The sequence below is a fragment of the Buteo buteo genome, chromosome 27, assembly GCF_964188355.1.
Source record: "Buteo buteo chromosome 27, bButBut1.hap1.1, whole genome shotgun sequence".
NCBI classification, from domain to species: domain Eukaryota; kingdom Metazoa; phylum Chordata; class Aves; order Accipitriformes; family Accipitridae; genus Buteo; species Buteo buteo.
In genome coordinates, this window is record NC_134197.1 from 4,206,310 (window position 1) to 4,223,295 (window position 16,986).

Below are 16,986 nucleotides of genomic sequence, written 5' to 3' on the forward strand. Positions count from 1 at the left end.
AATCCTCAAACCAGAAGTGAACATAGGCCTTGGAAAAGAAGAGGATCTGCATTCACAGTATGTTGGCATACACAGTTTTTTGCACTCTACATCAGCCTCCTCTCTCTTACACTAGTGCTGCTTTACCAGTTTAGCATAGGCTGAGATGGAGTTGCACATGCAGGAAGTAGAAGTAAGATTTGACCCTGTCTGTTTGGTAGCTTGAAGTCTGAAAAGCAGTTTCCTAAACTGTTTCCCATTCACCTTTCAACTGCAGAGTCCTGGGCTGGGCTGATGACAACCCTAGTAGGCAGCAAGTTTTTCTGGTTGATAGAAACCTGACATTTGTCTGGGCAGCAGAAGGCCACTGACTGCCAGGAGGGGATTATGTAGCCTGTCATTAAGCCGGGACTGCGCTCACACTCCCATCTGCGCAAGCATGTTTCTGCAGCAGTGCTCGGTAGTGCCTTCAGTGAGCAAAGTGAACACAGTGTGTACTGTCTGCCTCTCGTAGTGCTGGAGGGACAGAATTTTCAAGGACAGGGCTAGATTGTCTTTCAGCACGGAAGAGAAGTATGCAGAGGCAGACACAGGCTGTTACCTGGACGAAGAGAGTGTTACAATGACAGGCTTAATCCTTTCCGCAAAAGAACGATGGGGAAGCGCTGGGCACCAGAACCGATGACATTTGCTTGCCGACACATTGAGCTGACAGTATTGATTGTACCGCATAATGTTCACTCTACCTGCAGTCTCCTCCTCTTTAAAGAGGACCCAGAGCAGGGGCATGCTGGTTTTTTGGAGCAAGCCCACCACTGCTTCATTCTGGGGATCCTTGTTCTTCTGTAGCCAGCCTGTGATACGGTGTCACACCTGGAAGGGAGCAGGGGAGAAAAGGCATGACCAGTTCAGATACAGTGAGAGAATAGCCCAGTGCATGAGAAAGCAGATTTCTGATTGTTAACCTGCAGAGAGAGAGGGACAAATCCTCTGTGGGTCTAGGGAAAGGAAGCAATTTAATGTTGGCATGGAAATAGCATTAATGCACTCCCTAGAGTCTTGGGACTCATGGGGGGCCCTTACCATGGAAAGATCATTTGCCCTGAATAAATGATTCTGCAGGTCTGCCAAAGGAAAGGATGTTGCAGAGAGATTATATTTTTACCTTTTAGGCTCATACTTTGATGCGCTGACAGAGGGGACAATGTGGCTTATAGATTGGTATAACCAAGCACAAACAGAACATATTTTGGCACAGTCAAATGTCACTTTCAAAAACCTGCTTGGTAGCAAAGAAAGGAAATAGTTGCTGAGTGTAAAAAAGATAGAGCAAAAGGCCTGTGATTCATGCTCTGATCATGTTCTGTCAGTATGTCTGTGCAGTGGAGTATATGAATAACTGGTGGAGTTTGATAATATGCTTAAATACTGTTCCCACTGCTAAGCATTAGCATGGCTGCTTGACAACAAAGCAGAGAGGCAAGTCACATACACCAGGAAAGGCTAGACAAGCTGCAGTGAACTGCAGGCCTCTGGCTCTTCCAGCAACACGTAAGCAACAGAAGCAAAAATGAATTTAATCCTTTGGCTGATGTCTCTTTTGGGTAGCTTTCCTAGAACTTTGTGTTACTAGAAACAAGCCTTGGCTTGAGTTTGGGGGGGTTTGTTCCTTTTCAGAATATCTATAAGGATTATATTTTTAATCAAGGCCAGTGGCAACATGTTGAAGAGTCATGAAACAGCCTTGCTGTTCTTTCTACGTTAAAACGTTCAACTGTTGCGTCACTGGACAGACATTTGCACAATCCATGTTTTCAATTAATCGTTACTGGAAGGGATTTCTGAGGTGCACATTTCTGTGTGGCAGAGCCAATCTCTGGCTGCAGTACTTCTTTAAGGCAACAGAGACACATTAATTTGCACCGGCAAAGTACTTTTCCCAGTGTTGCTGTACGTTAAAACCTATGGAAGTTTGATCTATTCATGCAGAGGGTTTGGCCTCTACGTCTTGGCCTCATGTCTGACCTCGGCAAGTGCATGTTCCAGCTTATTCAGGGTTAGTGACAGGGGTATGGCAGAAACAGCACCGGTCTGCCCTTACTGTGCCAATGTAATGCACCGCGGTGCTCAAAGCGAGCTTCTTCCCCATTGCCTTTGCCTCCCTTGGGCTTGAGGGAGTTGGGTGATTTGCCCAGACGGTTGTTACAATGGCAGCCTTCAATGGCCATCAGTGGCCTTGGGTAACATGTGCACGCTGGCCAAATCCCTAGTTCTGGCACTATAGTGCTAAGAGGATTCCCTTCTGCTCCAGCTTGTTCCCTGTTTTCACCCTGGGACTGGTGACGGCCCCTCTGGAGCTCTCCAGACTTCAGACTCATGAACTGCGTAACTTTGTCAGCCAATATTGGAGGGAAGATTAACGTGTTAATCTGAGTAACAGGAAGAAAATCACTAATTGTCCCCATCCCCTTGCTGCATACTCCGAAAAATGGTTACGGGCTCTGCTTTCAGGGGCAAGCGAGCTCTCCAGCCCTGCTGGGAACTCCCTGGAAGGACAGAAGGGAAGCAGGTCTCAGCTCTGTCCCTTCACGCACACGCTGTTCAGCAGAGCTTGCTGGATGGAGCAGAGGCAATAATACACACCTCAAACAAGGTGTCTGGGCTCCCACATGCTCTGGGAGGTATCCGCCTGTTTGCTCCACCATGGCTTCAAAAACACCTGCAAAGCAGGGCTGTTCAACAAAGAAGGATCAAGTCCTTAGCTGACAGCTCAGCCATCTGGCTAGGCCTGCTGCCCTGTGGCAGCTGTGAATGCCAGCTCTGACTCTCAATAGCACATCTGTTCATTTAAAAAAAAAAAAAAAAAATCAGTGTGTTGTTTAAGGTCACTTTATATTCCCTGGAAACAAGAGTCTGGTTTTAGCGGCTTTTTCAATCTTAACGAACTGGCTGAGCTCTTAGCATGCTGGCTTTAGCCTGGTTTGCTGTCACCAAGCGTAAGATCTCAACTTACCTCTGTGTTCTCCACCTCTGCCTGCTCCTCTCTTGGCTTCTGCTTGAACTTCATAGTGCCCAAGTGCACGATACCCCTAGTCAGCTTGTAAACACAGATCCTCTCTTCTGGACAGGAGCCCAGGACATCAAAGGCCACCTGGCAGGAGGGACACAGACCCACACAAGGGAATTCTTAATCTGCGCCATAAGCTGGAAGCCAGCCCATAGTGCTAAACATCTAAAATAATTTTCCAGCCCATTGAAATTTGACCAGCCAGGTTCCTTCAGACTAGCATGGGACAGAGTAGCTTAATGTTGCTGTAAACCAGGACTCTGCTTTTCTTGCGTATACTGATTTAGGCTAGCTAAGAGCCATGTGCTTTGACAGCAGTTGTTCTAAGTGTCTCTGATACCATGAGCAAAACGCAACGTATCATGTGGGATATCAGCTCATTCCACTCTTCACCATGCTTTTTAAAATCAGCAGGACATGAGCAGCAACATGCCCTTATAGCAATTATCCCACATCTCAGCTAGCACAGATAGGGAGGAAGCGTAGCTCTGCTGGGAACATTGTGCTTTGCTCTCACAGCATGCCCAGAGAAGGGAGAGCGCACAACTCTGAGCATGCCAGAGAATCTTGCATTGTGTTACTCGTGAGCCATGATTTGGGACTGCCTGTCTTAGTGGCTATGAAAATCATATCTGCTTTGTACAAAAGGCTTGTTTGCAATGTACAAATCCTGGAAGCTGTAAAATACCAACGGCTGCTAGAAAGGGCACTGTAAGTTCAGCAGCTGGAGACTGTTTGATCTCTCTGTAGCTCAAGTCCTGCTTATAATAATAGTCTCAGGAGCCAGCAGATATTCCCAATAAGCTCTTTTCAGTAACAGATACTCTTCAAAATGATATTAAAATGGAAAATGTGTGTAAAAACTAGACAAAGGGTCAAGTCTTCCTCTTACAAAAGCTGCTCCTTGAGATTACATATATATGCGTGAGATGAGCAGGTTTTAACCCATGGTCTCTGCTACAGCATTCAGATCTGTCAGTTTTCAGGCTTCAAACAAACCCTATAACTAGCTCGTTTGAAGTCCTGCAAACCCCAGGCCTTTGAATGTTAACCAGAAACTCCTACGTCAAGCTCATTTGCTCTGGAGCACATCTTTTACATTCAGGCTTCAGCTCACAGACAATTGAACAAAACTTTAGGCTATCCCTAGCTGCTTTTTCAGTAGCTTATTTATCCCTAGGTTGAAGAAGCTGAATTTTATTCCTAGGGGAACTTCGGCTGGGGGGGGCAGCGTGCTGTTTGCTGTATTTTCAGGTTCACTGATGTTTCTCCGGACTCACGTTAGTGAGAAGTGGCTCTTCCCCATCATCCGTGTTGTCTGCTGTGATCACACCTTGATGCACCCAGTGGTAATGATTAGGCTTGGGCAGAAGCAGCAGTTTCTGCAGCAAGAGACAGACCAAGAGGTGATTACACCAACTGCCATCACTACAATCAAGGCATAACGTGAGCTTTAGGACTGGAGACTGAGGATTCTTCTAGGTTTCAATTCCTGAGCACGTTTTGAGTGTATCACTTAAGAAAAAAGCCTTTTGTGGGATGAGTTGCTTAGGCTACCTAGGAGATTTTGACATAGCAGCCACGTCAAAGTAAGTGGGATTGAACGCCCAAACCTTTTCAACAGTATTGAAAAACTTGTCCTGGCTGTCTTTCCTGTCCTGGGGATACGTAAGCAATTGACATGAAGCAGCTCAACACTTCAGTTTGAAAATGATCATTTTTACCTTAGTGGCAGCCCTGCCAGATCAAGCGGGACCTCACCATGCATTGATCAAGATAAGAGAAGACAGCTTTCTCTTCTCACTCTGGCCTGCCTAAGGAAAAGTCACTTGCAATCCTCTTCTTCCTGGATAATTAGTAACGAACCCCCACTGCAGAGAACCTATTTCAATCTCTAGCCAAGTACAGTTCTGGTGAGTAGGTTTCTTATTCTAGAAACAGAGGATTGAGCAGGGATGTGTGCATTAAAGGGAGTGAATAACACACAGAAAGTGCCATACCAGTAAGTTCCAAGTTTCTTCTTGGAGAGAAGCTGGTGGAAGATATGATAATCTCTCTCAGCTGTTCCTGGGAAATGACAGGTGACTTCTCTAGACCTGAAACACAGAGGGAAACACATCCAGGTGCAGGTGGCAGCCAGAGATTGAAAAATCATGGCCCTGTGAATGTGAGTGAGAATTTTGCTTTTGATATCAGTGAAACCAGCATTTCTCCAATGTCCCTTGGAAGTCCTGTGAGTGCAGCAGAACCATAGTGTCCTTCAGTGATGCTCTCAAAGCATGCTTTTAAGCTTCACAACATTCCCACTGGCCCAAGTTTTAGTACAGCTATTTTGGCAGCTGGAGGCAAAGATGCCATCACTTGTCCAGTTATGGGTTCAGGAACAGATCTCCAGACTAACTCATCCCACTTCTAAGCATCCTCTGAATTGTCAGTGCATGGTTTGTAAGATTGACCTGTGAAACGTGTCCTTCTACTGCCCTTTCTTTCTGAGAAGAGCTCTGGAAAAGATGTTTTGTACCCTGTAATCACTCTGTCCATACCTCCTGTCAGGCACTAACATGCTTAGTTTGGCTTCTGGCCTCCACAAAAAATATCCTCCTGTAGACCTCACTGTATCAATTCATTCAGCTGTACCAAATCACCAGACCTTGCTGGCCGTCCCTACTGGGCATTTTTCATTCTTGCCTCTCAGCTGAAGTCTTCTGTCCATATAGCTCTGCTGGTGAATGGCATCATGTGAGTTCTTCAGACAAATTTGGGTTGACTCAAACCACCTTTATTGTCAATGTTAGTTAGTCCAGGTGACTTCAGGGAGCACTCATACAATCCCGTCTGCCAGCAGAGCTCCAGCGAGGGTACAGAAGGACCTTGTGCCAGTGCTGCTGCTTGCACAGCGAAGGTCTGTCCATGCCCGTGCTCTCCAGGCCAGGCTGGAAGAAGCTGCAACCTGCCAGTAAACAACCTGAAACTTGCCTTGGCCCACTGTCCGGAGAGGCAAATCCAACATATGGTCTCTGGGTGTGATGCAAATCTGGGATGAGTTGAAAGTAGGAGGGATGCAGACAATCCCACATTAATGAATAACCGGTCCATATGTTTCCTCTCTCCTTTTTCTGCATGCTAAAGGGCTTTAGTCAGGAAACATGGTGGGGTCTTTTTACCTTGAGAGCTGGGATTTGTGGTTCTCAATTTAGTGTTGGATGCACGTGTGCAAACAAAGAACAATGCACCTTCCCTGGATAGCTATTTTTAGGGTCTTGGTTGCAAGACAATTATAGTGTTGTACTGATGAATGTGAGTAATGGTTCCAGTATAATTGTAGAATGAAAAGTGTACAGCTTTTGGGGGAGGCATTGTGCCGTTCATGTGCTCACAGAGTCTCATAGGCAACTAAAGAAGGAAGAAATAAATTTGTCATCATCTAAAGCACGTAACTTCACTGTGGAAGTAGGGGCAGATTTTGGTTTCATTTACAGCAGTGCAGATCCCGCAAGTTAACAGAATTCATTTCAGATTTGCACGTGTCTGATGTAATCAGAACAGGTTCCATTCAACACAAGAAAAAATCCAAAGCAAAATTAATATAAAGAATTATGTGCTTACTTCCTTACAACTCTCAGTGTTAGCCCAAGCCAGCTTGCCTGTGCTACCAAAGTGAATTCAGATAAATTTGCCCTAGATGAGAAAATAAAAAATGAGTCTGTTAATCAAGATTGCAATATCTGTAGGAAAACAGAAAGTGGCTGGGAGGTTCTGAGCGTTCATCAGGGACAGACAGCATTGCCTGTAGGGGCAAATTTGCAAGTCAGTGAGAGGAAATTTAATCTTTTCAAAGATCAGATCTATAAAAAACCTCTTTCTTCTTGGATTCTGTATTAGAGCTTAAAGAAATCCTCCTTTCTCTGCAGCATATGGCAGAAGCATGTAGCACACAGAAAGAGAGGAATGAGACTTCAGTTGAAAACCCCAACGTTTTACATTTTCACTGACAATTTCAAAATTAAAAATGATCTGCCAAAAATGAAAGCATTTTGAATCTTTGCAGAAGTAAACAGTTGAAAGGGCATTGATTTGGGGTTGATCAAAACTATTTTTTTCTTTTGACATATAAAAATATGAAGTCAAAACAAAATCGACCGACAAACTTGGTTCAAGAAAATGGGAACCAATAATGCTTCATGTGAAATGTTAGTAAATATAAACTAACTGTAATGCTTGAGGAGGCATTTTAAAATAATTTTTATTTCTTCTGAGGGGCCATCTTTGTATGACCTACCAGTGACCTATCAGTGAAGGGCTGGTACTTACAAAACGGGAGGAACTGTTCTTCCTCGTAGTTTTAGCATTATCAAGGGTCTCCAGAACAGGATTCACCTGGATGATTTGATCTTCCAGGGATTCCTACAAAAAGAAGATAAAAGTCAGCATTGGCAGGATGCTCAACACTAAAGAATTAGGCTTTGAGCACAACTACTCCTCACCATCCAAAGCAACCCAGTAAATACATTTTCTGTCAGTCAGCTCCCACAGAAAGCTGAATTACTGCTGCGAGCAGTAGTTCCTTTTCAGGTTCAGCCCTACCAAAGGCTCTCCACAGAGGTCCAGCCTTGTGGATTTGGAGCAGGCAGGAGTCTGGCTAATCTCCTGAGTTCCAGGAAGGAACACCAAATGCAAAGTGTAATGCAGTTTTCAGTGCTTAGTACTTCAGTCTTCCAGAAAAGACTTCTGGGGACGTGCCAGGATTGAGACCCACGGAGGAATGGTAGGGCAACGCTGGGGTCTGCAGGCAGAAAGCTAGGAAAGAAGAGGTTTATTGCTTGTAGGAAGAGGAAGGTTATTCCAAGGATAGAGGGCAGCATAAGACAGGCTAGGAATGTGTGTAGGGTAGGGACAGCCTCGCAGGGAGAAGTTGTGGAGGAGGAAACAGGCGCAGAGGTACAAGCTGGGACCTGACAATTCAGAGCTCTGGTGGTGAGGAAGCTGGAAGGAGAAATAGGAAGCCACCGAAGGAATCCCACAAGGCTAGAATAACAGGATTTTTGCTGCAAGACCAAATGTAGCTGCTATGTATGTCTTTAAATTCCGAATTGTTTTATCGACCCCCAGAGCAGAGTCAGAGGGGAGAAGAAGAAGAAGAAGAAGAAGAAGAAGAAGAAGAAGAAGAAGAAGAAGAAGAAGAAGAAGAAGTAACAAAAAAAAAAGAAAAAAGAAAAAGGAAAAGAAAAAGAAAGAAGAGAGAAGAGAAGAGAAGAGAAGAGAAGAGAAGAGAAGAGAAGAGAAGAGAAGAGAAGAGAAGAGAAGAGAAGAGAAGAGAAGAGAAGAGGAGAAGAGAGAAGGGGAAAAGAGAAACCACTGCTCTCAGCCTTACAAGCTGCAATGCCTCTGCATGCTGAAGCAGCCAGTAGCATGGAGGGCTTCTTTTTGTTTGCTACCAAACAACATCCTTCATTGCTATCATGAGAAAAAAGACCAGGTCTCCCTCCCTGATTATTGATGCTTACATCTCTTTTATTATTTGGATAACGTGCTCTTCACAATGTTTTACCCAGATAAAACACTTTTTACTGTGTTTTGGTTTTGCAGGTGGCAGGAAATAAAGTGCTGGGAAATCCCACCTGGCCGAGGATCCCTGAGGCTGCTCTACAGCACTCTTTTCTCAAGAATCTCCATGCTCTCTGCAAACACTGTGATTATTCCTCCCACTGCTATTTATTTCAGTTTCCAGACCACCTGCAAGCCCCCAGAGCTCTGTGTGAGGGTAGATTCATTGCAGCCACAGATCAGTATCACCCCCTGTTTTATGAATGGGAAAAAAGAAAGACAGGGAATTAATTTGAAGACAGGGCAGAGCAAAGCAGAGAACTCAAGTGTCCTGGTGCTTTGCCATTTGCTTTTAACAAGTGACAGAAGACAGGCAGGGAAAAGGGGCTTGGGTATGAGCTGACATTGGAAGATTTAAGTCACACACACACACAATTTTCAGCAGCACAGGCTGGCCCTCTGAGACGGGACAGGTTCCTGTCCTGCCATTACCCCACACTGCTTTGCCATTCCCCTCTGCCCTTTCAAATCACAGATCCTCATTTGGGTGTAGTGCTGACATAGGTTGTCCAGGATGCTGGCCTCATTCAGCAAGGTCACGTTTGCCATGTCATCGATCTGGTTGAATTCAGGTGGGTTCATCATCCACCATTCCATCCATCTGCTGGACATTCTTCACTGTGATGGTCTGCAGCGTTGGGGAAGAGGAAGTCGGTGACGTTATCCCAGATGGGTCTCTGTGGACCACGTGGGAAGACACTCTCTTGGACATGTTTCCACTCCAAGTCTGGTTCTAGCAGCCACTGCCCCTGGCCGGTGGCCTCAGGAAAGGTGTCCCACAAATTGGCTGACCCACAGAGCAAAACAGGTCTGCACCCAGACGTCATTGCACTTCCTCTGGGGGCAGCAGGCTACAGCTTTCCTGTTGAACCCATAAAGTAGAGCTTAGCTGGTTGATTACTATCTTCACCATGGCTTTGTCATCCTTTTCAGACTGGATCTCCCCAGCAAGGAACCCCCCTTTCCCATCCTTCACCCAGCAGGAGATCTTGATGTCATAGGGCTTGTTCATGGCCTCAGTTTTTTCTTTCTCAGGAGGACCCAGGAACTGCATGGGGTCAGCATCATCCACACATTCTTCCTTATAACCATCAGACATCTTGGCTTCTCTTTTAGGCAGAAGGTAAAACTAGAAGGAAAGAAGGGGAACAGTGCTTCCCACATTGCTGAGAAAGCAGATTGAAGAAGCCTGGAATTTCCTGTGGTGCTGTCCTGTTCACACCAACAATACCTTCCAGTTCTATAGGAACCTGCAGCAGAAGGAACAGGCAAGTCAACATCCAAACCTGGGTGGTAGTTCCTAAGAGGGGCCAGAAAGTGAGAGATGAACTGAGGAGACACAGGGAGAATATTCCCACTTTCTCTTCAGCCTTCCTCACTGTCCAGTGCCGGGCCACTGGCAACCTGCCTATGGCTGAGAAGGAGGGTATTTCTTCCATCTTTTGCTCCTGAACGCCACAAGACTCTAAGGCCCAATTCTGATGAGGGCAGTTCTTGGATGGGGGGTGCCAGCGGGATTTCAGGAGTAGTGAGGGTGTTGGTGGTTGTCTGTAGTTCCCAGAGAAACCCCTGAAGTAGCTGTAAGTCAGGGCAATCACGGAGCTTCTCACTCGCTCCCTGGGGTAAGGCAACTCCTGTGCAGATGCCTCCTGTGCAGTATGGGCATAAACCCTCTTATGCAGTATGGGCATAAACCCCCACACTCCTTTCTGCTGTGAAAGGTTACAGCAGTGCACAAAATAGCAGAAATGCAGGCACAGCTGTGAAAGGGGTTCAGAGGAAGCTGAAAGGGAGGACCTGGTTCATCAGCTCCTGTCCTCAGGCATCAAAAACCACCAGGGTCATCCACGAGAGTCCACGGCACATCCACTTCACGTGCCCCTTGGTGGTTTTCACCCCTGTCACAACCTGAGACCATACCCGTGGCAAAGCCATTCCACAGGAGGGAACAGGGGAGTTCAAGGACATGACATGTCCCAAGGCTTTGCATTTTTGGGGACCTGTTCCGTGTTGGGAGCAGACTATGTCCCACACTCCAAGCAGTCTTCCTTCCCCCACCCACACATCTGAACTAGCTTTAATGTTGTCAAGGCAACAGTCAAACTGCTGATAGTGAGTAGTCTTCGTTAGTGTCCAGCTACCTAAAGACATGCTTCCCTGGGACCTACGATACCTGCTCGACTTGTTGCTCCCTGCAGAGGCAAAGCTGATTTCATCACTACTGTGCATTACTTAGATTAAAGGGAACACGGGCTGTGCTGTGGCTTTGTTTCGCAGTGTGGACACACTGCCCAGGCTGAGGGCTGCTCTCCGTTCCACCTCAGCAGCCCCCGTGATGACAGCCCCAAGCAATGCTTCACGCCAGTCTTGTGAGTCACAGCCGGCCGCACTGGAGTTAACTGGGGTAACTGGGGTGGGCGGCGGGGGGACTCTTTGCCAGCAGGGTTTGGTTTCAGAGGCTGCTGCTTGGGCTGAAATCAGAATAGCTTGGCACTGGTTGGAGACGGTGACGGCGCTGGCCCTTCTGGTGATCTCATTTTCCCCACCATCCTCCTGAAAAGCTTGGTGGTCTAAAAATATATGCGTGCAAGGACTCCAAGACAGCAGTGCCGCACCTTCGGAAACCGGTTTTAGGGCTCGCAGAGGTCCTGGTGTAACACCGTCAGTTGGGATCTGCTGCTCTGGGATGAATTTCACCCATAAAGCAGGAAGGAGAAACTGTCCTCTGTCCATTTCCACTTCTGTTCAGGCAGCGATAAGAGACGATAGCAACTCAGCAATCATTTCCCCTCTCAATCTATACAGTTAAATCTGTAGACTCGCTGGTGTTAGATGCCCAGATTGGCAATGTATATTTGAGACTTGATGCAGGTGTACGCTTTATCTGTCACCTTCCTGAAATACATGGACTTGCATGGTCTCTGAAACAGATCAATGAATGTTAAACCAAACACCTACAGAAGATAAATGCATGTGACTGAAAATAGTTCATACCTGCATCAAACAGAGTTTCTTGGGTGCAGGTCTCAGGCCTTAAAGGAACTTTACATTCTTTATGCCTCACCATGCTTTTACAGCTGGGGAAACTGAGGCACAGCATGAAAACTTACATCTTCAGAGTTGTCCACTCATTGTCAGTCCAGTCTTTGGCAGACTAAGTACCTACAAAAAGTCTATCTTATTCCGGCCTTTCAGTCTAAAGTCAGTAGGAGTGACTGGTGTTTAGCTTCTCTAAAGGCAGCCCTCAACCGTGTTGTTTAGGTACCCAGAGGCAATATATGTTTTTAAAAGCTTAGGTGTAAATGTAGTCCCAAAAGCCATAGGTCAAGTGGTAAGGCCATGCCAACAATTGGGGGTGAGTTAAAATTCTGAAAATTCACTTCCCCCAAATCACACGGAACTTAATAAACTTATGGTTAAAATACCTGTGAGTTCAAGTCTATCTGTTATAAAAGAGGGTGAATATAGATCCAGACGGGCTTCCTGTACACCTGCAGGCGCTGTGCTTTTCTCTTTCTGCCTCTGCTTGTGATTTCTGCCACGTGGTCCTTCCTGATCTCCACCCCACACTCTGCAAGTACCTACCTGGCTAAACCCATGATCCTGGAAGATGTGTGTTTACGAGGGCTGGCCAGGCTCTTCCACAGCTGCCCAAAGGGCCTGAGCCAGCGCTTAGATTTTAAAAGAGACAACACATTCCTTATCCGTAAGTTCAGCGGACTGTAATGCTGGGAGCCCGATTGGGAAAGCTGTGGTCCCTCAGGAGAGATCAGATAATGCTTCGTTTCGTGGGGATTTCTCCTTGTCTTTCCTTTCCTTATAGGGTGTTTTATGAACCCAGCTGCTGGAGTATAGGGACAAGAGGCTGAAATAGAAAGACCGTCTAATAAAGCCTTCCTTCAAAGTCATGTCTTTGGCTGTGCCCTTCTTGCCAAGGCGGACTGGCGGATTTCATCGGTGAGAGGAGCTGATCTTTGGCAGACAAACCTCAGGCTGAAGCTTTGGCAGGAGCAGCCTTGTTGGTGATGGAATTAAAGTTTCATTTTTAAATCATTTCTAGGCCCCATGTTTATGATGAATAAATTCTGCGTGTTTCCTACAAGCAGAGAGGATAAAGGCCGTTGTCGTGTTATGGTCTTGTTTCAGTTGCTTAGGGGATGTGAACTGCCCTGAAAGGCAACTGCTTCTGTATCAGCTTTAAGTATTTCTCTGCTATATTTGCCTCAGCTGGAGTGTCTGGGATGTGGTTACTCTGCAAGTATTGCCATTGTGGGTGTTTCGGGTGAATACGCTTGGGATAGAGTTTCCAAGCAGGAAGATTCAGATAAACAGCCACTTTGAGGTGAAAATTAGAGAGTTCATGTTACACCCACCTCTTGAATTTGTAACTGACTATTCACCCCGAAAATCTGATTCTAAGAACTCAGCATGTCCCATCAGGAGCAGGATAATACCACAGAAACCGTGGCCAGCTCAAGTCTTGAATATTGAGAGTTGTGATTAACGTCTCAGGAATGTATCCGCAGCAAGTCATATTTTCTGGGCTTTTTTAGGTCATTATTTCAAACCTTGAATCTGTGAATGGAGATCATAAACAGTTCTCAGACAAACATCTTGGAGAAAGACGTGAAATGCAGCAAATAAATAATGGGTTCTGACCTGTTCGCTCATGTGTAATGTGCATAAATGTCTGTTCTGAGCGCATAGGAGGAGTGAGCTGCAAAGGGAGCAATCGGATCTCTCTATGAAGTGATACAGGTCAAAATGGCAAACCTTAAATAGCTACAAGCTCACTCAGCCCATGGACAGATCAGCAACGACTAGAACTCAGCCAAATTGCTTCCTGAGTAACTAGGATGCCTCTTGCTGAGTTTAATGAAATGTCATCGCAGTTTCTATAGCACAGACCCCGTCCTGTATCATCCCTGGCCACGCTGTTCTCCAGCACATCACCGCACTCGGTAAATCCCACTGCGACAGCCCGCGTTGGGCTGCAGCTGGTTCATCCAGCCACCTCCCGTTACCATGATTACATTATCTGGTAAGGAGGTTTTTGAAGGTTCTCTTAGAAAATGAAGGAGACGTGCAGTAACGTGGCCTGATAGCGCTGCACAGCAAGCTCTGCGGCCAACAGATCATGGGGAGGGAGTTGTCTGCTAAGCAGGATGTTTGCCTTCGGTGTGGGCTCAGTTTCTTGCCCTGACACAGATTTCTTCATCATGTTAAGGTGAAACTGAGAGTCCAGCCTTCTTGCCTGAAGGGATGGGGAGCATAACTAGGTTTTAGATTGGAAAACGGTCTTCGGGTAAGGGGCAAACCAGCCCATGTAATACAGACCATGTGGAAGAAGGGCTCTGGTCAATCCCTCTTAGTGCTGCCAGGGATCCCAGGCTAAACTCAGTAGCCCAGGTGTCCATAGCAACATTCCCAGTTACAAAGAAGGAGGTTGTAAACGGAGGAGGGCAGGGTGAGGAACAGAAAATACAAAATCACTTTTGTCGGCTCGCTCTAGAGCCTCAGCCTTTGTGCTGTAGTGACGAGCCTTGGAGTAACAAGGAACTCGGTTCAGATGCTGCCTTTTGGGGTTGCGTTTCAGTAGCAGCAGCAGCAGCAAACTGATCTCTGGTGGTTAGGGGAGGAACGGTATCCGGACCAGAAAGCCCCGCTGAAGGATCACTGGGTTATATAAAGATCTGGCCCAGGAGACTGCAAGATGTTTTTGCATTTATTAGTCATTTAAAAAATAATGCTGGTTCTGTAACGAAAGCTGTATCCTCATTCTCAGCTGTCGTCTGTTGCTTGCTTGGGGAGGATCAGTGTATTCCTGTGAGGGCTGGAGGGGTATTGGCTGTACGGAGACAAGACCAGTCTCTAACCAAACAAGGGCAGATCGCTGCTCGTGAGGCACAGAGGGTCTGATGGGGACAATGCCAAGCAAGTACTTTCAAATCCCACTAGGTGCTCAGTGAGTCATGGGTCCTGCAGAAGACAGTCTGCAGTAATACGATCAAAAACTCTACGGAGAGGTGTATGCACATGAAAGAGAAGTTCAAGTCTGTCTTTCTGGTGTCTTAACTTTTCAGTGCTCAGCTTTTCAGTTGTAGCACTCTTTTAATGCAAGGAATTATGGAGGCAAAACAAACAGCTCCAAAATTTCTGAAGGGTTTTTTTAAAGGAAAAAGAGGGGAAAAAAAACCCTGAAACCTCTGGCATGTGGCGTCAAATTGACCCCACACAGACCGTTGGCAAGGTTGGGAATTTTTAATCCATAGCACAGACTTTGGCCATTTGAGCTCATGGAGAGACATAGAGCTCTGCCGAGTGTCTCTGCCCTAGGTGGACCAGCTGTACAGAGGGCTGAGCCAACTGTTCCACCAGGGTTTAGCTGTGTCTGCCAACAGCAGAGGAGTGTTAAGTCAGAAAACAGGTCTCTGCCCAGATCTGGAAAGGAGTGGAGACTAACAGCTCGAGCACCTGCCTGTCTCTCCTACCGTAGTTCTCCAAATGTTCCTGACACAGAGGTCAGGAATAGCCAAAACCCTCAGAGCCCACCCTAAACCTGAAGCACATCTATCAGTTAGTCCTCGCCTAACCCCAACTGTCAGCCTCAGGGCTCTATGTCTGGTTCTGGCCAAGGACCACCACCAACCAAATCCTTATGCTTAGCCAGAGGCCATCGGGAGCCCCAACCTCGTCCCGGAGACGGACCGTCTCCCAGCCCCAGCAGTGGGACTGGGCCAGCCCCAACCCACAAAATGGTCCCGAATCCCAGCCCCGTCCTGGGACTGTCCCTGGGTCTGTCCCTTCCAGCACAGACCTGGGACTTCTTTCCACCCCATCTCTGACTGGCTCACCATCCACAGCCCTGGACGAGGACACCAGTAAAACCACAGCCCTGGATGAGGACACCAGTAAAACACAGCCCTGGATGAGGACACCAGTAAAACCACAGCCCTGGACGAGGACACCAGTAAAACCACAGCCCTGGACGAGGACACCAGTAGAACCACAGCCCTGGACGAGGACACCAGTAAAACCACAGCCCTGGACAAGGACACCAGTAGAACCACAGCCCTAGTCCTCACCATGGGCTATGATTGCCAGGGTCTCAACATAAGCCATCAGCAGCTTCGTTAGCAGGTCTGCAGGGCTTTCACCGTCTGTGTTTGGGAGATCACCCGCTGGAACGCTCCGTTTGTGCTGCGGGCACCTCCTCTTCGCTTTACTCTGTAACAGTGAGGAGCAGAAAAGACAAGACAGAGCAGGCAGGAGAGGGCTCTGCCATTCCTCCTCCCCTTGTTGCCCTTTTTCCCAGGGAGTTGTGTGCCTCAGCCTCAGAAAAATGGACCACACCAATTACCTGCCCGCTTGGAGTGACATGCAGAATTTGAGTCCACATTTTTACGTATCTGATCCCCTAATGCAAGCCGCTCCAGTTAAAACAAATCTGCTTGGAGGATCACACCAGCTGGATGGTGCTGCCCAGGGGCTGTGCCGGTGCGGAGGGACCTGCTCCCACCGGCTTGTCCAGGACAAACCTCCGAGCCGTGGAGTGGCAGGAAGGAGATGGCACGGTGAGATGTAATTACTGCCCCCCCTCTCCCCCCCAAAAAAAAGCTCATTACTAAATCAGTGTGTGTACAAGATGTGAAGCAGTCAAAACAGAGATGAATATTGCCCCTGGGCTTAGCAAAAAATTATCTTCAGCTTCTGGGATCAGGTGGAATATGCATGTTGAATCCTCTTTTTAGCATTTCCTAAGCATGGCTTTCAAGGAAAGGCCCCTAAATACACATTTTAAACGAAGACAGTAATTTCTGTTGAAATGCTGTGATAATCAGAGGCGTGGGAGCAAGGTGAACAGCCATCTGGCAGCCCTCCCCGCCGAGGAAAACCGCAGGACCAGCACTGTGTGCGCAGGAGAAGGGGAAAGCTCATCTCCTCGTCTAATTAAGCTGCATGTGGGCTCCCTGACAGCAGCGTGGCATCCAGAAGCTCAAGACCCTGTGATTTATGGGAGTTTTCTGGGGTTTTCATGGGGTTTCTCCCCCCTACATGATTTACAAGGTACTCCACTCCTTAGCCTTTCTCCTGCTAGGTGCCATGGAGCAAGGTCACACATGAGTTATACAAAATTATGTGTTTTTTCATGAAGTCCGAGGTTTCTCCATCACTCTGTTGTGCCTCATCCCCAAATTCACCATAGATTTCTCTGTTTCAGTTCCTTGAGTTACAGATTCAGGGACTAAAGGAATAATTATTACTGGGCTCCGTTAGGGAAAAAAAAAAAAAAAGTAAGACTTTTGGCCATAGGTGATTATAGTTTCTGCAGCTGA